Source organism: Petaurus breviceps, unplaced genomic scaffold, assembly GCF_028583685.1.
Source record: "Petaurus breviceps papuanus isolate PSGF00001 unplaced genomic scaffold, PetGlider_PUasm1.0 37, whole genome shotgun sequence".
NCBI lineage: Eukaryota > Metazoa > Chordata > Mammalia > Diprotodontia > Petauridae > Petaurus > Petaurus breviceps.
The window spans coordinates 42,671,676-42,695,687 of NW_027186296.1; the positions used below are offsets into that span (position 1 = coordinate 42,671,676).

The 24,012-nt window shown below is 37.8% G+C and overlaps 1 pseudogene; it reads left to right on the forward strand.

Moving 5' to 3' along the window:
- LOC138168320 (replication protein A 14 kDa subunit pseudogene) overlaps window positions 1–23,684 on the forward strand; it is a 27,678-nt pseudogene extending 3,994 nt beyond the window's left edge.
- Window positions 23,685–24,012: the final 328 nt, after the last annotated feature.

The window sequence follows — 24,012 nt, forward strand, 5'->3', positions numbered from 1 at the left end:
TGTGTGTGTGTGTGTGTGTGTGTGTGTGTGTGTGTGTGTGTGTGTGTATGGTGGTGGTGGATGAGAACTTTTACCTCTTCTAGAACTTTTACCTATAATTCATGTTAATAGGGCTCAGAAAATCAGGAGGTCGGGAAGCAGATTAGAAAGTTGTGTTTTGATGAGGAAGATGGTTGTGGATAGAAGGCATAATTTAATTAAAGGAATATCTTAGAGAATTAAGCAATTTCAAGGTTCCAATTAGACTTTTCATTTGCCCTGTGCCTCCAAAAAGACACCTTCCCAAATGAGAATTTTGATCAGCTAGTAGATTCACAGCTTTCTGAGGAAAGAGAAACAGTAAAAATGGGAAGGGGAAAAGGAAGGCTGGTGTCCTGTCTCAATAGGTTATCTCCTTCTCAGGTGGTACATTGCTTAATTAAAGACAATAAAATTATTTAAAACTTGTATAGACATGTGAATATCAAGAATACAAGAACTAGTTTACTTATTGATCTGACAAAGTTTCAGGGACAGAAGCCATGTTTAGATTGGTCTCCAATTATGCTGAAAGAATGTATTTGTTTTCAGGACATATGTGAAAATTCACAGGTTTCTTCAGTGCATGACCTCTGTACTAACCGTCCTTTATGGGATTGGGGCAATGCTTGTCCACCTGACTCTGTGTAGTGCTCATTACCGTGCTATAAGCAGAATAGGGACTTCACAGGTTGCTAGAGCTGGAAAGGACCTTAGAAAGGAAATGAATACAACCAGACTTTATTTTGCCTCCATTTCTTGCTTGAGGGCATAGTGTTGTTCTCTTTGGGTTCTTCTTAGAAAATATATAGGTTGCATTCTGCTTTGATTTGGTTTAATATATTTTTGTATATATGTTTTATTAATACCTTTTGTCTTTACAACACAGTCTTCTCTCCCTTATTATTGAACCCCATCCTGTGAAAAAGAAAAACAAGCAAAAATCTATGATAAAATGACTCTGAGAACATATACCATTTTCTACTTTCCTGGGTCCCTACCATTTTGTGAATGAAAAGGTATAGTTCTTTTTAAGAACCTTTATTGGTTTTTCTTTTCTTTTTAAAAAATGTTTAATGAACTTGACAGATATTAACAGACATGAACATTTCTATACACAAGGAGGAGAGGATCATATATGAAAATGTGAATCTCTATTTTGTATGGCTTATTTTTTAAAAGACATATTAAATTTACCACTGTAGTACCCAGACTGCCCTGCCTAACTATGTCCATTTTTGTATTTATTTCTATTTTCTTCAATGGATTTATAAAAATGTTTCATTGACATCTTTTAAAGTTTCTGCTATCTCTATCTCTACCTCCCATTCTCTCTGGACCTTTGTAGCAGCAACCCAGGATGGCTGCCAACACAGGTTCTTAGACCTGCTTTTCTAAAGCAAAGCAACTCAAAATGGGTTAACAATCTTGCTTTAATAAAACATATGTCATTTACCTAGTTCAGGAGAAAAAGGTCAGCACCCCGAACTTCAGAGAATACAGAGGTTACAAGCAGACAAAAAATACAGAGAAACAAATCAGCAGACAGGCTTCCAATTGTCTGACCATTCCATCCATACCTAGTCAATTACCAGAGAAGGAAACACCAAGGCCAGTGGGGGGTGGCCTCAATGGCTGCCCAGAGTCTCATCTGGTCAAATTATACAACTCTTCTCAAAGTGAGCCCCCAAACAAAATCTCACATCAGGGTATATATAGCCTTCTCCTGGCTCAGAGAATGTCACAGCCCTCTTGACACACTGCCCAATCACAAAGCAACAAGATGTGGGCATTCCTGAAAAACAAGCATCCTGCTACAGGTTCCATGTGACCACATTCAGCCTATTAGGGGGCAGCATATATTTTCAAATCAGAGAAGGTTCTCAGAGTCCCTTAAGCCTAGCCAAGGAGCAGGGAAGATCTTAAGATTCCCATTCTCATAACAACTTTCAATTCTTCTCCCACCAAAAAACAATCTTGTAAGATGAGTAGTTGAGGAAAAAACAAAAATATCCCTCCACACACACACACACACACACACACACACATTTAACATGTCTGAAAAATGTACGTGTTGTTCTGTACCTACATTCTTTCACCACTGCCAATCAATGGAGCTTTAATGGTCAGAATTGTTAGGTATTTAAAAGCTTTTTTTCCTTTACAATAATGTAGTCACTGTAAAAAATTGTTCTCCTGGTTCTTCTTATTTCATTTTATACTAATTGTGGAGGAAAAACTCAATATTCTACATTTTTAGACACAAAATGCTTAGAGATAAAAATATCATGAAATAACTCTAAGCTTTTCTGCTCAGAGAAAGTAAAATCCAGAGGAAGAGAAATCTATCCTACCTTTAAAATCATTCTGAGTAAAGCCATTTCAATTCACAATTTTGGCAACTGTTTTGATTTGTCAAACAGATTAGTAGTTACTTAATTTTATTAAAATCTTTCAGTCTCCTTTTAACCACTGGTTTCAATTAATAATTAAAAAAATTTCTTTCTCTTAATCAAATCAGTTTCAGGAAGGAATATTTTCTAGACTGACCATTTCTCTTCCTAAGTCTTTTGATAATAATGATCTAAAAAGATTTCAATGTGGGTCACAGTTTCATAATTAATAGTTAAAAAGAGAATAATGAGCTTTTTTCATCCATATTAGACCAGGGATTTAAGATAAAATAATATCTTAATATGATAGATAGCCAAGAGATGAAATGGAGGGGGTCAGGGTGAGGAGGTTAGTATGCTTCCACGTAGTTCAGATAATCTGTCCAGTTTTCTCTGAATCTCTCCCTTTCTTTATATCTTACCCAGAAATGATGTTCCATTTCATTCACATACCATAATTTGTATGCCCAATCCCCACTTCATAGGTGCTCACTTTGTTTCTTGTTTTCTTACTGCAATATTTTTATATACATGAGTTCTTTCCTTCTGTCTTTGATCTCTTTGAGGGTATGGGCCTAATACTAGTATTGCTGGATCAAGAGTTATGCACAGTATATGATTTTTTTGGGTATAGTTCCAAACTGATTTACAGAATATCTGGTCTAATTCACAGTTTTACCAACAGCAACTATTAGTATCCCTGTCTTCCCATGGCTCCTCAAACAATTGTTATTTTTCCATTTTTTGTTATCTTTGGTAGTCATGGCTATGAAGTGTAATTCAGATTGTGATTTCTTATTTAATGAGTCATTTAGAGAATTCTTTCATGTGGTTTTTTACAGATTGCGTTTTTTTCCTTTTCAGAACTACCTGTTTATATTCTTTGTCTATTTGGCAATTGGGGAATAACTTTTGCTCTCATATATTTATATTAGTCTCCTGTATAGCTTAGATAGACTTTCATCAAAGAAATTTGTCATAAAGATTTTTTCCCCCAGCTAACTGATTTCCTTATAATTCTAATTGCATTGATTTTGTTCGTACAAAGATTTCAATTTTATGCAATTAAAATTGTCCGTTTATATCTCCCATGATCTTCTTTATAATTATGAGGTATTCCCTACCCATAGATGTGAATATTTCCCTTCTGCACTACTTTGCTTATGATATAACCTTTTACATCTAGGTAATGTGTCATGCTTTATGGTGTGAGATGTTGGTTAGCCCTAATTTCTACAGGACTCTTTTTCCATTCTTAAAGCAATTTTTGTGAAAAACAGAAGTAAATTCATACCCCAATACTTTGCATACTGAGGCAGTGAGGAAACTAAGTGGATAAAATGCTGGACCTGGAGTCAGAATGACCTTTCTTCAGATCTCTCCTCATACTTAAGAGTTGTATGACTCTAGACAAATTACTTCACCTCTATCTCATTTTCTTATAAAATTAAAATACTAATAATAACACCAATAAGAACAACACAGCACTCAGGGTTGTTGTGAGGATAAAATGAGATATTTGTAAAGCTCTTCCAAATCCTTAAAGTACAGTGCAAATGTTATTATTATTAAACACTATTTAATATGTTTGATGGCTTCTAGGCCTTTTGTTCCTAGTCTATTCCATTGACCAATTTGTCTATTAAAAAAATTAGTAGCAAATAATTTTGATAACTGTCTTATAATATACTTTGAGATTTGCTGTGAGGCCTCCTTCCTTCTTTCTTTCCTCTTGCCCCTCTGCCCTCATTATTTCCCTCTAGATTCTTAATCTTTTGTTCTTCCATCTTAATTTTCAAATTTTTTTCTAGTTCTATAAAGTAGTGCTTTGGTAGTTTGATTGGGATGACACTGAATTTGCAAATTAATTTAGGTAATATTGTCATCATTATTATAATTGTCATGGTTGGATAATGTCAATAATATCTCTAAGTATTTCTATAAAGAGGGCATTAGAGTTATATTTATATATTTCCTGTATGTGCCATGGTAGGTGAATTCCCAGATATTTTAGCAAAAGCTGCCTACATTCATTGCTTCTACTTTTGTTCTTACCACTCATTTCTCAGCTCCTCAGTTTTGACCTTGACACTCAACTGAAATTGCCTTCTCCAATGTTACAATAATCTTGGCAGCTCTTTCATAATCCTCCTCTTTTAAGGCCATGCTTCAAGGTCAATTTGAGTCAGCAATGGATGTGACAGCCAAAAATTAAATTATTATTATTAGTTTAAAATGAATTAATTTTCCTGGATTCAGGAAAATTATGTCATCTAGTCCAACTCATATCTGAAGTATTGTTTGCTTCAATTTTCAATCTGGTTAAATACTTTTGTTCTGTCCTTCCTTTTCTGAAGATCTCCTTAAAGGAAAGAAGTAAAACAGTAGTTGGATAGTTTCGCCTTCTCTGTATCATGGTCATAATCATCATTATCCCCAAACAGCAGGGAATCAATCAATAAATATTTGTAAAGTGCCTACTATGTGCCAATCACCCTATAGGCAAGGATAATACTAATGCAAGCTGTCAGCCCCTGACCCCAAAGAACTTCCTTGTTGCAGTTTTTGCCTCAATGTTAACTACCCCTCCCCCATCCTCCAACTTTTGTCCTTTTTTTTTAGTCTCAGAAACTCATTCTGGACTTTAGTCTTCCAGACACTAATTTTTTTTTCCTTGATAGTATGTCTCCCCCCTCCCCCCTCCCCAATTACATGTAAAGATAGTCTTTAACATTCTTCTTCTTTTTTTTTTGCTTTTTGGAGGACAATTGGGTTTAAGTGACTTGCCCAAGGTCACACTGCTAGTTTTTGTGTTAAGTGTCTGAGGCGGATTTGAACTCAGGTCCTCCTGACTCCAGGGCTGGTACTCTATTCACTGTGCCACCTAGCCGTCCCCTCAACATTCATTTTTGTAAAATTTTGAGTTCCAAACTTTTCTCCTTCCCTTCACCCTCCACAAAAGAGCAAGCAATCTGATACAGGTTATACGTGTACAATTGTGTTAAATCTATTTCCATATTATTCCTGACACTAATCTTACAGGACCACACCATGAGTTCATATTTGTCCTCAGTTATTTGTCTTCACTTCCATCGTTTGTGTATGCTTTTTAAAACTCTGAACTTGTTGATGAATGGCAAGCATAGCCACATGGATCCCTTTGTACACCTTTCTTCTTTTCTTGCCCCTTAGAATAATTTGTGCTTATTCAGGTTTTGAGTTCACAGTTCACTTTCATTCAAATTCCCACTACCTATAAATGTCTTTTATTGAAGAATATGGAAGTTAACACAACAGAATTCCATCCTTACATGGTCAATCATCATAGTTATAGCTATACTTTGGTGACTAGCTTTTATACCCCAAAACATAAAATTATATACACTAATGTATATGTAAATATCTATGTGCACATGTACACACATACGTACAATAATTTGTGTATATGTATACTGTCCAGGCATAAATATATAAGATGGAATGTCCACAAATTACTTACTTTTAGTGCCCTCAACCAATATTATAAAGTGATTTTATTGGATACATTAGCACCTTAGAGATATTTTTCCATTAAGTTTCCTTATTAACGCTGAGAAATTGTTTTAAGAAGACAAATGTAATGGTTAGTGAGAGTCTAAGTTATATCAAAAGTTGAACAGTGCTAATTCCTTTATCAATCCTGTAAACTTTAATGCAGTAAAGAAATATGAATTATCTTTACATGAACTATTATTATTTTTTTAGGGATGGTAGTGCCTTTCTTGGCTATGGTAAACTGACTTTAATTGAAATATTCTGTCCTTTGAGGTTTTCATCCTACAATCTGAATGAATATGTCAAAATGAGCTCAGGCCAGTCACATTTCATTTTATAGATTCTCTTTTATAGACATCTGTGGGCTAAAAAAGTCTGTACAAAGGGCAGCCTGGTAGAAACATGTCTAGTTAGCTGGACTCTAAATGACACAAACATGAAGAGTCTGATCCTTCCATTCCATTGATTGCACATTTCAAAAAGCCATATGCCATATTCCAGAGAAAAGTGCAGCAGTCCATCTGACATGAGTTACTAAAATAGAACAGCTCAAGCATTTCTCATAACCATGGAAAACCAGTCCCTTGGTATAGTGGCATATAACAAAAAGAAAAGGGAAAGGGTACTTTTTCCTATAAATACCCTCTTTTGTTAGTTTCATCAGAGCTGCAAAGTTGTCACTTGGTATTTATCACTAATAAGAAATCTATATTTTTTGATTTGGCATTTTTTTTTGCAAATAAATAAGAAGATCCCCACTTTATTAAAGACTTATTAGCTATCCTGGTCTGTTGGATAATTGTGCCTTACATCCAATTGCTCCATATGGGTACAGGTTAATAGCTCTTCATTTTCTCAGTTACTCAGGCTTGAAAACTCAGTTACATCATATCATATCAAATATTTAGGGGTGAAAGAGACATTTGTGGTCATCTAGTCCAACCCTTTATTATATGGTTGAGAAAACAGAAAACTTACTTGTCTAAGTAACACAAGTGGTAAGTGACAGTCAGAGTTTGAATCTGACTCCTCTGACTAAATTCAGTATACTTTTCATTGAACGATCACTTCCTAACAATTTTGATTTTATATCTAATCAGACGCCAAGTCCTATTGATTCTTCCTTCAAAATGCTTTTTGAACCTTATCCCTTTCTTTCCATTTTCACTGCTGCCATTCATTTTCTTCGTCCTTATCACCTCACACCTAGTTGTTGGAGTAGCCTACTACTTGGTGAGCCTGGAGAATTATCTCCAGATCAGCCTTCCTAAAATATGGACCTCATCATGCCACTCCAATGATCCAAAACTTTTAATAACTCTTCATTAAGTATAGAAGGACAAAATTTTTCACTGAGCTTCAAGTTCATCCATAAACTTGCCCAAAAGATCTTAAGATCTTTACAAATTTATCCACTGCTAGTTCACCAAATGAACTTCTGCTTCACTAAGACTCATCTTTGTATTTATTGTCTGCCAAACACAAAACTCAAATTCCCACTTGTTTGGAATGCCTGCTCCTACCTCTGTAAACATGCTCATATCTGCCCCTTCCTTAAGAAATTTTAAGTCTGCTCATGCTTTTATAGCATATTTCTCCTCCAGTTCACAAAAAAAACCCCAAACCCTAGAAAAAGCTGCCTACATTCATTGCCTCTACTTTTGTTCTTACCACTCATTTCTCAGCTCCTCAGTTTTTGGTTTTCTACCTTGATGCTCAACTGAAATTGCCTTCTCTGATGTTACAATAATCTTGGCAGCTCTTTCATAATCCTCCTCTTTTAAGGTCATCCTTCAAGGTCAGTTTGAGTCAACAATGGATGTGATAGCCAAAAAATTTAATTATTATTAAATCATTATTAGTTTAAAATTAATAAAAATTAAAGGACTCATTTGGAGCTACATAGAGTACAGGGTTATCAGGGAGGAGAGAGTCTCACTGTTCTCTGCCATGACTAGCTCTCATCTGGGCTTTATCTGGATATTATGTACCTTATCTTAGTGGCATATTTTTTTTTAAATTATTTATTTATTTTTATTTTGGAGGGCAATTGGGGTTAAGTAACTTGCCCAAGGTCACATGGCTAGGTTTTTTTGTATGTGTGTAAGTGTCTGAGGCTGGATCCCAACTCAGGTCCTCCTGACTCGGGGCCAGGACTCTACTCACTGCGCCACCTAGCCGCCCCTTAGTGGTGTATTTTAAAAAGCATATTGAAAAACTGGAAAGTATCCAGAATGAATCTTGAGTTTATTTCCAAATTAAGGTTAGTTGAAGGAACTGAAGTTACTCAACCCAAGCATGATAGCTACCTTATAGCAGAGGTGTCAAGCACATTGCTCATGGACCACATTGAAGCCTGCAGCACCCCAAAGTCCTGCAGGAACCAGATTAAAATATAATTGGGAAATAGCTAAGAAAAATAAAAATACAATAGAACATAGTGTTAATATGTGGTTTTCTAAGTCAATATAGAGCCTGTAGGGATCCTTATGTAATGTTTAGTGGTCCTACTTCCCTGTTGTATTTGAAGGGCTATCATGTGGAAAAGTTAGATTTGCTCTGCTGAGTCCACCAATATGGAACTGGAAACAATTGGCAGCATTTTGAGAGAGGCAGATTAAGGTTTATAAAGATTAAAAAAAATAATTATAAATACTCAGAAACATACAAGGCTATCTAGGCATCTAGAATGCTACACCTCATCTAGAAGTATTCAAGGAAAGATTGAATGGTCACTCATTTATTAAATATGCTGTTATATGTTTTATTAAATTTTTATCTTTAAGATTTTCAAGGAACAGAAATCTATTTTTATTTTCATTTCTACCTTCTTCTACCCCTGCTTGGAAAGAGGCAGCAAACAAAACCTTTGTTTGTTGAGTGTTTTGCAAATAGACTTCTTGTTCAAGTACAGGTAGGACTAACTGTCCCCTGTGGTCCTTTTCAACTCTAACACCAAGGGATTTTTTTTGTTCATGTCAAATAGACATTTTACAGATTGCAAAAATAGATGTCTTGCTCATTTGCTGTCTTTTTTTTTTTTGCCTTTTGGAGGGCAATTGGGGTTAAATAACTTGCCCAAGGTTACACTAGTTTTTGTTTTTTTTTTTGTGGGGGTGTTAAGTGTCTGAGGCCAGAACAGAACTACAGTCCTCCTGACTCCAGGGCCAGCGCTTTACTCACTGTGCCACCTAACCGTCCCCATTTGCTGTCTTTTACACTCAACCAAATGACTATTGTCATGTTTTTTTGCTTTTTGTTTGTTTTTGTCTCTTGCTTTGGTTCCTGGATCTTTACTTGAGGATCAACTTCTTGAATTGGTTTGGGTCTTAAAGCTTGATTGACATTTGCTTTTCAGGCTGCCATTTTTTTTCTGCATGAGGCTATATTAATCAAGATTATACATGAAGGAGAGAATTTAAGAACCAGAGTTGGGTCAACATCAGTCTTTGGGATATCATAACATTCAAATTCATGTGAATCATTTTGTTTGGTATTTATTGGTTCATGTTCAATGAAGAGCTTAACTAACCAAGTCAGTGATATGCTTTGATAATGAGTGAAATCAATGTGAATTTGTTCAAGGTAATGATGGGAAATTTATGTTGGAAAATATGCTTGGAGATTAAGAAATGAAGGAGGCCAAAAGCTTATAGGTTACTCAAAAACCTCACATATCTATGTTGTCAATACTTTATTCAAGAAAAGAGACACAAAACATCAGATATGACTAGGATCAAATAACATAGCATACACAACAAAGAAGAAATGTCTGGTTATTAATGGGGAGCCATTTCTGAATTAGTTGTCTGTGTACAATTAGACACGTAACCAGTTGGAGATCAAAAGAAAATGCAAATTAAAAGAGTAAAGATGAGAAAACACTATAAATTTGACCCATTCAAGAAGCCTGCTGATACTGGAAAGGGAGAATTAGAGGGGGCAGAGCCAAGATGGCAGAGTAAAGCCAGGGACTTGCCTGAGCTCTACTAAATGGCTCTAAACAAATTGTAGAGCAGCAAAAGCCACAAAAGACAGAGTGAAACAAATTTCTAGCCCAAGAGGAAATGTCTATTGCACCAGGCTGAGAGAGGGACACAGTCTAGTGCAAGCTGTGCCAGCATGGACCAGGCCACAGCAGAGCTAGAGTAGGCCTCATGGGACTGAATAACTCAGCCCATAGACACCAAAGACAACTTAGAAGGTGAACAGGAAAGGTCTGTTGGACCTGGATGAGAGAGGAGCATGGTCTAGCACAAGTTGCACCACCACAGCTGGCCCCAGCACAGCCCCAGAAAATCAGGAGCAGGCCTTGGGAGCATTGGAATCAGCAGCGGAAGTAGAAAGAGCAGAAGCTGCTTCTAGAGTTCTCAGCCCACAGAGGGTGTAATGGGAATGTAAATTTTAAAGATCTTCCCTGCCCCTAGGCTAAAGTGCACCTGGAGCCTGGGGCGGGGAGGGAGGCTTGTTTTTCAGTAGATACTTCTTGATTGGCCAGTGGGTCTAAAAGGTTGTTACATTCTCTGAGCCAGGAGAAGGCTATATAAGCCCTGATGTGTAGCTTTGTTTTTGGGGTTCACTTTGAGAAGTGTTCTGTGATTTGATATGGATTCTGGGAAGCCGTTGTCCAGAGCCTCCCCCCCCTTTGAAAAACCCAGATGTTGAAACCCAGATGTTGATTTGGTATGGATGTAATGGTTGGACAGTTTGGAAAACTGTCTACTTGATCTGTTTCTCTGTCTTGATAATTCTGCCTGTATATTTTGAAGTTTGGGGCTTGCTGCTACAGACGGTAAAGGGATCAAACAACGGGCCAGAAGGAGATTATACGGATTTCTTTGCTAGGAATGAGGCAGGCCTCTGTTGCTTTGCCCATGCTTGGATCTGGGTCACGGTCCCAGGGTGAGGAGGAGCACTAGTATTACAGACTTGCAGCAGCAGTAGAGAGGGGATGCTCCTCATAGTTCAAGTCAGAAAAAGAGTGCTTGTGGTCACTCACAGACCGGAGCACAGGCCAGGAGAGGCGTAAATACTTCTTCTTAGATCATGACACCTTGGAAGAACTGAAAACTTACAGGTCCCTAGAAGTATCTCTGAAGAAAGCTGCAAAAAAACCCCCAGAATCTGCGGACAGTTCACCCTCCACTCTGGAAGCAGAGTCCTACCTTAACAAAGAGTTAAAAAGTCAAGTAATAGGCTGGGAAAGTGAGCAAACAATGGGAAAAAGAACTGATTATAGAAACTTACTTTGGTGACACAGAAGATCAAAGCACACATTCAGAAGAAGACAGCAAAGTCAAAGCTCCTATATCCAAAGCCTCCAAGAAAAATGTGAAATGATCTCAGGTTATGGAAGAGCTCAAAAAGTTCACTGAAGAGAATAATTCCTTAAAAAGTAGGATGGAGCAAATGGAAGCTAATGACTATGAGAAATCAAGAAATGATAAAACAAAAACAAAATAATGAAAAAATAGAAGACAATGTGAACTATCTCATTGGAAAGACAACTGACCTGGAAAATAGATCCAGGAGAGATGATTTAAAAATTGTTGGACTACCTGAAAGCCATGATCACAAAAAGAACCTAGACATCATCTTTCAAGAAAATGTCAAGGAAAACTTCCCTGTTATTCTAGAACCAGAGGGTAAAATAGAAATTGAAAGAATCCACTGATCGCTTCCTGAAAGAGATCCCCAAATGAAAACTGCCAGGAATATTATGACCAAATTCCAGAGGTCCCAGGTCAAGGAGAAAATATTGCGAGCAGCCAGAAAGAAACAATTTAGGTATTGTGGAACCACAATTAGGATAACACAAGATATTGCAGCTTCTGTATTAAAGGATTGGAGGGCTTGGAATATGATATTCTAGAGGGCATAGGAGCTAGGATTAAAACCAAGAATCACCTATCCAGCAAAATTGAGTACAATCCATGAGGGGTGGAAATAGAAATTCACTGAGATAGAGGAATTTCATGAATTCTTGAGAAAAGACCAGAGCTAAATAGAAAATTTGACTTTCAAATACAAGACTCAAGAGAAGCATGAAAAAGTAAACAGAAAAGAGAAATATAAGTGACTTATTAAAGTTAAACTGTTTATATTTCTACATGGAAAGATGATATTTTTAAGTCATAAGACCTTTCTCATTATTAGGGAAGTTAGAAGGAGTATATATAGATAGATGGCATAGGTGTGAGTTGAATATGAAGGAATGATAGCTAAAATAATAAAATTAAGGGGTGAGAGAGGAATGTCCTGGGAGAAAGAAAAGGAGATGTAGAATGGGATAAATTATCTCACATAAAAGGGGAAAAAAAGCTTTTATAGTGGAGGGGAACAGTGGGGAAATGAGAGGGAATGAATGAATCTTACTCTCATCAGAATTGGCTCAAAGAGGGAATAAAATACACACTCAATTGGGTATAGAAATCTATATTACCCTACAGGAAAGTAGAGGGGAAAGAGATTAGAGAAGGTGAGGTGATAGAAGGGAAGGCAGATTGGGGGAGGAGGTAGTCTGAAACAAAACACTTTTGAGGAGGGACAGGGTGAAAGGAGACAGAGAATAGAATAAATGGGGGCCAGGATTTGAAGGAGGGACATATATTTATCCCACATACCTTTTACAACATGACTATTATGGAAGTGTTTTGCATGACTACATATGCATAGCCTATATCAAATTGCTTGCCTTCTCAATGAGGGGTGAGGGAGGGAGGAAGGGAGAGAATTTAGAACTCAAGGTTTTAAAAATGAATGTTAAAATTATTTTTACATATAGCCGGGGAAAAATAAAATGCTAAATAATTTTTTTTAAAAAAGAAAATGAGAACTAGATAAAGACATTTATTTTTGTTGTCACCATTTCTTACAGAAGTTTCACCTATATTATGTAGTCATCACAATAAGGAGGTGGAAAGAGCCCAGAAACCACCTTAGCTAGCAAACATTTGACTTCTTCACATACAGAGACACTTGAAGTCACCAAAGTTGATTGTCCTTTGTTGACACATGGAAGTCAATGGTAACACCAGTTTAAAATACAAAATCACCTAGAAAACATGGAGGAAGATGGAAAATGATGAATATTGTCAGATAAAATAATAAAAAGTAATTCAGGAAAGAAATCTGCTAAATTTTGGCATGAACACTTAGTGAATCTGAGCATGCCTAAAGGAAATTGTAAAGAGGATAACAAATAGGAAAAAAGTGGGATAGTTTAGTCAATATTTCTCTTTTTTTTTTTTGCTTTTTGGAGGGCAATTGGGGTTAAGTGGCTTGCCCAAGGTCACATGGCTAGTTTTTGTGTTAAGTGTCTGAGGTCGGATTTGAACTCAGGTCCTCCTGACTCCTGGGCTGGTGCTCTATTCATTGCGCCACCTAGCTGCCCCAGTCAATATTTCTATAGTGATTTATTTTTAGCATTAATGATGGAAGAAACACTACATTTTAATAACCATAGCCAATGTGTTATATTAGAAAAGAAATTAAATTTAATATGAGAAATCTGGTTCAGACCCACAGGAGAAATTCATACATCATAAATTTGAAAGAATTGAAGGATCCATTTTGAAAGTATCCTAGAGAGAGAGGAAGAATCCCAGTGAGTGTAAAGAAAAAAAAAACTCAATAATATTACCAAAATTGGGGAAAATAGCAACTACTGACCTACCATCATACTTTTGCATCTCTTTAGAATCTTTTAAGGAATGATCTATACATTGGTATGGGGTATCAATGATGAAAATATGAAGAGAAAATAAACAACTAATGATTTTTCATAGCAGGTCGTATCTTCATAGACTTACAAATGCCTGAAGAAAACATGATCCTGCTGTGTATATTATTTGTTGATAACAAAAAGTATTTGACTCAGCAAAATGGAGCCTACAGTCTCTCTCATAAAGTTTCTTCTAGGCATATGTTAATATTGTTTAATTGATGCAACCCAAAGATTCAATAAGCCTCTAACTATCAATATTATGTGATGCATAAATATATAATGGGTGATAGTAGTTTTAGGAATTGTTTCCCTTGATTATTGATGACCACTGGAGCTGAGCTGAACTGAGGCTCACCAAGGTATTTGTCATGGTCATGGAGAATGCTCTACATGGGGTCCAAGTAGAATCTGTATTCTATAGATTTTGAGGCTTTGTAGAAGCTCCTCAAATGATATTATTTGTGCTATTTTCTTGAAATCTCAATGTTACCTGTCCATGTAAGAGATGAATGAATCAATGAATGAAAAATGTGTATACACACACACACACATACACACACAAAGCACTGTGCTAAGCACTGAAGATAAAAATGTAAGAGAATATTGTCCTTGCCTTCAGGGAGCTCACTTTCTAACGGGGAGACAACAGAGTAGGTTTCAACTTCAAATCATATGGAATGGCCCCAAGGTCCTTGGGGTGTAGCAACAAAGGAGATGGCAATGCATTTTCTTTAATGTCATTTCCGTGAATAAAACTGTATCAGTTTTGGGTATTGTACCATTTAACAACATGGAGGATTTTGGTGATTAGGATTTTCTTCTCCTCCACATACTCTGTAATCTAGAAACACTGGCATTTCCATTGGCTGTCCCACATACCTGGAACTCTCTATCTCCTACATCTGCCTAATAGCTTACTTGTCTTCAGGTCTAGCAAAAGTCCAACTTCCTGCAAGCAGTCTTTCCCAGTACTTAATCTTAATAACTTTCCTGTCCATTTTTTTCCATTTATAAAAATCACATAGGTGATGGAAGATGCTTGGTGGCTTCTTTAGCTGCATTATTCCACTTGACCTTTATCAGTCATCAAGAAAAAGCATCCTGTTAGTTAAATTCCTGATATTACAGTTATTTGCATGTTGTCTCTCCCATTAGACAGTGAGATCGTTGCAGGCAGCTGTTTGTTTTTCTCTCTTTGTATTCTCAGAGCTTAGCACAGTGCTTGACACACAGTAGGGACTTAATAAATTCTAGTTGACTGCTCTTAAATAGTTGTGGCTGCTAAGGGTGTGGGGGCCACAACCTTTGCAGATGTGCTTAACTAAGCTGCATATCCACAAGAGTTGCCTCCCTAGACTATGGCTTCAGGGGCTAGGCTGGAAGCAGGGCTAGTGTTCTGCAGAATACTGCTGTGTCCCAGGTTCTTGGGCTTAACTATTCATCTATGGCAATTGTTTACTATTTGGTGCTTGTGATGTTAGGAATGGTGGACACCTTCTCCAGAAAGGTTGCTTTCCCAAATGGCTATAAAGGCTGAGCTGGAAGCAGGGCCAGATATGTGTAGGGGACTGCTATTCTCAGGATTCTTGGGCTCAGGGTTCTAGCCTATTTCTGCTATGTCTAAGGGGAGATTATGGTCTAAGTAGCTTCATTTACCTGAAATGTGTCACTTCCTATTTCTCCATTAGGGTACCATGTTGCTTCACTTAGGCTAATTTGTCAGCCCTGTGGATGGCAGTTGGTTGGCAATTGGTGGTGATGGTTTTGGGGATGTCAGGCCCCTTCTCCACTGATGTTGTTCCCCTTAGTGATGGCTGCCAGGACTGAGCTGGAAGTAAGACGTTATCAGTTAGAGGGGTAGGGGAGATCAATGAGATCAGACTAATAATTCCTATGAGAAAAACAAAATTGATGAAAAATGCTTATTGTTTAAACTGTGATGAGCAGTATAATGAGTTAATGTATTGGTACCCACAACTTAAATGGGCACTCCTAAGTTGCTGGTCAAAAGGAGGAAAGAAGAGGGCTGAATTTCATTTGGCAAATTACTCAACCTGTTCAACTATTCCAATCTACTCCTTGACACAAAAACATATCTTTTATATTCTAGTATTCTCCTTGTGATAAGGTACGCAAATGAAGGAATCACATGATATCTGAAGAATTAAAATTGCAGATAAGTAAAAAGACAATTGAGAGATATCATCTGGAAAATTTATGATCAGAAAAGGAGACAGGTCAGTCATATCACAACAGAAAGGTATAAGAGATGGAATGCCCAAGTATTATGCTGGTACACATGGAATGTTAGTGAGTGAATCCTCTATGGAAGATTTAGGGGGGGGGGCATGGCCAGGAATAGTGCAAAAGGAGATGGTGTTTTGGGGGTAAGTGGTATGAAGTATAAGTCACTCAACTGGGAGGCAGGATGAAATTGGATCCATTAAAATGCTGAATTATGATGAAATAATACTTGATATAAATGAGAAAAAGGACTTTGACTATAGCTGTAGTTGGAAAAACTTACTCATATGGTTGTGTTATGGGTTTCCTGGAAGTCACATGACAGGAACCTATAAACAGCTTTATCAACTCTATTCTTTGTCTTTCCACTTAGAATAACTGGGTCATGATAATAATTCCAGTTTTTCTTTTTAAATGACTGCATCCAAAAATGGAGGGAAAAGGAGGAAGAGATTTGGGGGTGGAGGCCATCTGATAAAATAAGCAAGTTTATTAACAGGCTTGTAATATATTTTATAGCTTTATTCAAGTACAATATATTTTATTTAAGTTTATTTAAGTACAATATATTTTCTCTTTACAAGCCATTACTTGCTTCTATCTGAAGTGGTAACCAAATAATATCAGGAATTTAACTAACAGGATGCTTTTTCTTGATGACTGATAAAGGTCAAGTGGAATAAAGCAGCTAAAGAGACCACCAAGCATCTTCCATCACCTATGTGATTTTTGTAAATGGAAAAAGATAAAACACTTTAACAATTTATGTCTCTTTATCTTTATAATGAGCAGTAGGACTAGATAATTTCCAAGGTCTTACCTCTAAAATGCATTTATTCTATGACAGTGTACCTTGATTTATACAACAGAGATATGATTTAATTATTTTTCTTTTTTATTATAAACTAAATCATCAATAAACATGAACATTTCAATATACAAAGAACAGAAAAAGCAATGTATATGAAACTGAACTTCTATTATAAAGTTTTAAAGTGTATGTTAAACTTAGCAAGATAGTACCCAAGCTGCCTGGCTTGTCTGGATCCTGTAGCAGCAAGCACCCTAACATACCCAGGGTGCCTGCCAGCACAGGTTCCTAGATCTGTTTTTCTAAAGGAAAGCAACTCAAAATGGGTTAACAGTCTTGCTTTAATCAAACATATGTCATTTATCTAGTTCAGGGGAAAAAGGTCAGCACCCGAACTTCAGAGAATACAGAGGTTACAAGCAGACAAGAAATACAGACAGAGAAACAAATCAGCAGACAGGCTTCCCGCTGTCTGACCATTACACCCATACCTAGTCAGTTACCAGAGAGGGAAGCACCAACATCTGGGTTTTCAAAGCCCGGGGGCTCAATGGCTTCCCAGAGTCTCATCTGGTCAAATCACATAACTCTTCTCAAAGTGAGCCCCAAAACAAAATCTCACATCAGGGTATATATAGCCCTCTCCTGGCTCAGAGAATGTCACAGCCCTCTTGACCCACTCCCCAATCACAAAGCAACAAAGTGTGGGCATTCCTGAAAAACAAGCCTCCAGCCACAAGCTCCATGTGACCACATTCAGCCTATTAGGGGGGCAGAGTATATTTTCAAATCAGGGAAAGTTCTCAGAGTCACTTAAACCTAGCCAAGGGGCAGGGAAGATCTTAAGATTCCCATTCTCATAGCAGATGCCCTTCTGAATTTCCTTCTCCTCTTTCCTGTGTATTATTAACATGTTTCACTGGGTGGCATAGTAGATAGAGTGCTGGCCTTAGAATCAGGAAGAATTGAGTTCAAATCTGACCTCACACACTTAGTAGCTGTGTGATCTTGGCCAAATCACTTAACTTCTATTTGCCTTAATTTCTTCAACTATAAAATGAATATAATAATATCAACTGCTTCCCAGGCCTGCTGTGAGGGTTGAATGAGATTGTATTTGTAAAGTATTTAGTATAGTGCCAGGTTTATAGTGGAAGCTATGTAAATGCTAGCTATTATTATTCTATTGGTATCTATCACTATCGCAGCTAGGTGGTACTGTGGATAGAGCACTGGCCTTGGAATCAAACAGACTTGAGTTCAAATCCAGCCTCAGATACTTCTTAGCTGTGTGGCCCTGGGCAAGTCACTTAACCCTGTTTGTCTTAGTTTTCTCATTTGTCAAATGAGCTGGAGAAGGAAATGCCAGTATCTTTGCCAAGAAAACCTCAAATGGGGTCAGGAAGAGTTGGACATGATTAAAAATAACTAAACAACAACAAAAATCTTAATCACTATCTGCCTATCCTCCAACTCCATCCCATACTATCTCAAATAGCCAATGATGTGAAAATACTTTAGTAGAGTAGGTCAACATATTTCAAGGGATTCTCCCAAAGAATTCCTTAGAAAAGCAATAATTTGTCATGTTATTTGAAAAGCTCTGGGGCTCAGAAGAGAAGAGGGTATCAGAGTCCCAGAAAACAGGAAGATTGTCATTGTATTGATATAGGGTGAGGGGGTGGTAGAAGTGGAGACTGGCCTTAATGCAAAGAGATAGGAGTACTGGTTGATTGTTTTCTTCTCTGTATTTGTATCCTCAGCATCTAGTGTAGAACCTGACACAAATCTAGTGCCTAATAAATACTTGTTGATTGACAGTGATGAATATGAACCTGGGGACCTGTAGTAGAAAGATTACTGTGAAAAAGGGAAGGAGTATGGGTAAGGAGAAGGAGAAACTGGGAAGGATGGCATTTAAGGTGCATTGGCAATGGCCTTTGGCTTTCTTCCTGTGATGTTATTGTGGCATGAGTGGGAGCCTTCATGGTCAAGATTCATGACTTGATTGTTCTAGTATCCACCTACAGTACATGCCATTGCAGGAACAAGGGACAGCAACAGCTGGAAGATCAGATCTAGCCTAGTAAGACTTGTTTGAATCATAAAATTTGAGCTTGTTTATGGCTCCTATCCTCAAAGAAGGGCATCTAGAGGCAGGGATTGCCTTGTAATCTAACACATTCTATCCATTTTATGTGTGCATTTCTGGAGGCAGGTTTTCTTTTTGAAGGCTTCACTAGGAACTAAAAAGTTCCTACCTGGGGGCAGCTAGGTGGCACAGTGAATAGAGCACTGATCCTGGAGTCAGGAGGACCTGGGTTCAAATACAGCCTCAGACACAACACAAAAACTAGCCATGTGACCTTGGGCAAGTCACTTAACCCCAATTGCCCTACTTTCCCCCCTCCAAAAAAAAAAAAGCAAAAAAAAAAAGTTCCCCCCTGGATTGTAAACTGTGAGTACTAGGTGTGTGCATTATCTTAACTTTCTTCTCTAGCACCTTAAACACAGTTCATGCAGTAGGCACTTAATAATTGGTAGATGAATTTAATTTTACTTAAAAAGAAAAAACAACAATCGTTTTCATCCCTTATTCTTGACAACTTGTTTGGAACTTGAAGAACAATGGTTTTGTTTTTATGTATGTCCTGTTTGGGAAAAGTGTAGTGTTTTGTAGATCATTTACATGGAAGTTTCAAAATAAGCTTGAACTGAACTGTGAAATGAGATCCTGCTGTGCAGTAAATCCAAAACCCAGTATCTTTTAGTCTTTCTTCCTCTTCAGCACTGAAGCTGAGCCAACAAGAAGAATCAAAATGAATGTGTTAGGCTCCTAAAGGGTTTTCATAACGACCTAACAGGATCTTCTTCAGCCACGCTCTCTTGGTTTGGTTCTGCTGGTAGGGCCAGTGAGAGACAATGTTGTTTTGAAGCTAACACGTGCCCCTGTAAAAAAGATCCTTGTTTCTTTTGCCTCACCATTTATTTTTGTCTGTTGTTGTCGCTGTTGCTTTTTGGTGGGGGAAGGAAAAGGAAGGGAAAAAAGCTCCTTTAGTAAGCACCCACTATGTATGTTCTAGGCACTGTGTTAAGTTCTTTACAAATAATATTTCATTTGATCCTCAGCACAATCCTGGGGAGAAGGTGCTATTGTCACTCCATTTTACAGTTGAGGAAACTGAGGCAGATAGAAGTTAAATGACTTGTCTAGAGCTTCACAATTAACAAAGTATCCGAGACTGGATTTGAACTCGAGTCTTCTTGACTCCATATCCAGAGCTCTATCCAGTGCTCCGCCTGGCTTTTTAGGTGAAGGGCAACATTATTCAGAAGCTTTAACATGGACTTTATGAATTTTGAAAGGTCTCTGGGACCCTGAGTCCATGTTGGGTTTCACAGGAAGTTTACTGCCAATGCCCAGAGGAGCAAAGTGTAACTTTTGAAAGGGATCTTAGGAATCCAGTCCAGTAGTAGCAGAGGTAAGGACCCATATAACATCAATAACATTGGATGTAAACTTGGTGGGACCAATGTTTATATAGAAACTGTACAGAATCTTGGTCCGAGACCACTTTCCCCAGAGACTGACATGTGCCCACATGGTGTTGAGGAAAAAATATTTGCATTTTTGTTCTTGTTATGCCTTGAAAGTAAATATCTCTTTGTAAGAGTTTTTTAAATTATATCAATATCTTTGACCCACACACCCCTCTAAAAGTGATCCCCACTTCTTCCTCTACCCTCCCAAATCCCAATCCAGCAATATCAATACTAGTTCTGTATACCAAAGAGATTTTTTTTTAAATGAAGGAAAAGGACTTATACATAAAAATATATTTATATCAACTCCCCTTGTGGTATCAAAGAACTGGAAATTGGGGAGATGCTCATCAATTAATCAATGGCTGAACAAGTTGTGGTATATGATTGTGATGGAATACTTCTGTACTATCAGAAATGATGAGCAGGATGCTCTCAGAAAAACCTGGAAAGACTTACATGAACTGATGTAAAATGAAATGAGCAGAACCAGAAGAATATTGTGCATAGTAATAGCAATATTTTATGATAATCAACTGTGAATGACTTAGCTATTCCCAGCAATGCAGTGGTTCAAGACAATTCCAAAGAATTGCTATCCACATGTAGAAAAAGAGCTAATGGAGTCAGAATGCAGATCAAAGCATACATATCTTTCAAACTTTATTTCTCTTGTTTTTATTATTTTTTGGTCTGTGTTTTCTTCCACAAATGAATAATATGGAAATATATTTTGCATTACTGCACATGGAAAAATCTTTATCAAATTGCTTGCCTTCTCAATAAGGGGGTAGGGAGGAAGAGAATTTGGAACTCAAAATTTAGAAAGAACAAATGCTAAAAAATGTTTTATGTATAATTGGAAAAATATTTTTAAAAATAAAAAAATCATATTAACAGCTCATTTATTCAAAGATCTGGTGGTCACTTACTCAGCAACTAATGGAATATCCTGAATACCAAAAAGAGTGCTTTGTTTTGTATATCTCAAATTCATTTATTACACAGAATTGTGTGTTATAGTAATACATATTGGTGTCTTATCCTCTTCCTAGTCTTTAAACTCTATAAGGGCAGAGATCATTTTAAAATCTAAACTTATCCTCCCTCCTTGTTTTGTACATGACAGTATATTAATTAATTAATAGATCAATAAATATTTGGTGAACGACATTGAACCTAGAACTAATTTGTTGTTGTTGTTCAGTTGTTTCAGTAGTGTCTGACTGTGTGTGCCCCATCTGGAATTTTCTTGGCAAAGATACTAGAGTGGTTGGCTATTTCCAGTTCATTTCACCAGTGAGCAAACTGAAGCAAACAAAAATTGAAGCAAAAAAAATATAACTTGCCCAGGGTCACACAGCTAGTAAGTGTCTGAGGCCGGAGTTGAACTCAGGTCTTACTGTACCACTTAGCTGTCTTTATGGCTACTCAAGTGGAGCAAAAAATCTGGCAGTCCCTACTAACTTGGAACGGGCCGTTAATGGATGACATGTTTGCTATCTCGAGACCAGCCTACCCAAGTCTGGAGAGGATTGTAATTATTAGGTTTACCACATGGTGAAGAATTTACTGGTCTTAACAACCCTTGAAGACCACCCTCTATTAGACCATGGAGAGGTAGCAAAGTGGTTTGTGGAGGTTGTTGCCACACTAATAAAATCAGAATTTGAAATATTAATTCCTAATACTTAAAGGTGCATCAGTTATCTGGGAAATTACTTTATGTTGAATATCTCATTCACTATTCCATCTCCTCTTCTTAGTACCACACAGATTTAGAGACTTATTTTTTTTATGATAGTATTAATGTTTTAAGCCCATCTTGAGAGCCCAACCTCTTTATGCTTTGATATTAAAAAGAACGCAGTGGCGGGGGCGGGGGGAGGGCAATACGTGGCACAGTGAATAGAGCACCAGCCTTGAAGTCAGGAGGACCTGAGTTCAAATCCAACCTCACACACTTGACATACTAGCCATGTGACTTTGGGCAAGTCACTTAACCCCAATTGCCCTCCCCAAAAAAAGAACACAGTAAAACACTTTAAGACTGACTTTATGGCAGCAAATACTCATCCCAGAGTTAAAAGTAGAAAGAGCAAAATCTTTTGGTTTATATTATGTAAAAGTAATTTTAACCCTTATCAAGCACATGGGCAAAGTTTGCCTTATTTCTGTAGATATCTTAGCCCTCAAAACAACAGCAACAACCACCACCCAACATTTCATTGTATTCAGGAACAATACCATAGGGATAAGAAAAAAAAAACCTGATACCCAAAGTCAAGTGTTTATATAATTTGTTTTTTAGATCACATGGATCAAAGAATAAAGTCTTAAAAAACATGTTTTTCAGAAGCCGTTGTGGATTAACTGGTTTTGTTGGGCTGATGTCAAGGTCACAGTTAACCTGATATCTAATTATTTACCAGACACACAACTACATGTTAGAATTACATCCAAGTTGAACTTTTGTCTGAGTTGGAAATATATTTAGAAGCAGATGTGGATAAAGTGAAACCTCGGGGTTTGGTTTCAAAGGCCAATTCACCATTGCCACTTCTGGGTTCTCTCCCTACTTTGGTCACTCAGTAACTTCTCTTGTCCTTTGAATTTCACGTTGTTCCCATCTACCATTGGATAAAATCCTGGTAGCTGTCTACAGACCCCCAGGTCACTCCCATTCGTTCCTCAATGAGTTTGGTACATGGCTCACAATTTTTCTCTCTTCCCTAACTGCTATCCTCATACTAGGGGACTTTAACATACATTTTGACTCCTTCAAATACCTTAAAAACTCAGTTCTTCAGTCTACTCATTTCCCATTGACCTAATCCTTCACTCTACCTCAGCCATACATAAAAAGGCCACATCTGATCTTTCCAACTCTGTCAAGTATAACACCTCCATATTCAAGAATTCTGAAATCTCTTTATCAAACTATAATCTTTTGACTTTTAACTGCAAGGACAAACAACAACAACAGTGCCTTTCCATACAGACTCTGCCCTTTATCTGCACTGTGACCATTAATCCTGTCATCCCGGGCCCCAGGCCCTTTCCCGAGGATCGCAGCCGTGCATGTGGCGCACTTCATCGACCGGCCCGTGTGCTTTGTGGGACGGCTGGAGAAGATCTACCCCAGCGGCAAGTCCTTCGTCCTGTCGATGGAGAAAGCCAGCAGGTCACTGTGGAGCTGGCGGAGCTGCTGGAGGAGGAAATATCCGGGATCCTGGAGGAGGTGGGCAGAGTGACGGCCAAGGCCACCATCTCGTGCGCTTCCTACGTGCTGTTCAGAGACCACAACAGCAGCTTCGATCTCCGGCTCTACAACGACGCTCTCAAAATCATCCACGAGTTCCCACAGTATTACCTGTTTGGGGCCACGCAGCAGGACTGACAGTGGCGCTTCCCCCGGCCTGCTGCCCCCAAACCCTGAGGCCCTGGTGGAGGCCTCCCGGTGGCAGCCCCGAATGACTGACTGTCCGTGTGTCTGTCTGATGAGGTTAGCTTTGGCCTGGCAAACAATGCTCCTTGATTAATAAAAAAAGAATAATTATGAAAAAAAAAATTTTGTCATCCTTCAGTTCTCTCCCAGGCCATCTCCCCCACACTAGTCATTCTCTCTTCTTTTCCCTCTCAACTTCTTGGTGAACCAATTCAGCTCTACCCTGTCCTCCTCTCTTGAATCCCCAGCCTTCTTATGATGTCACCTGTTATGCCCTGCCAAGCCTCAGCCTTGA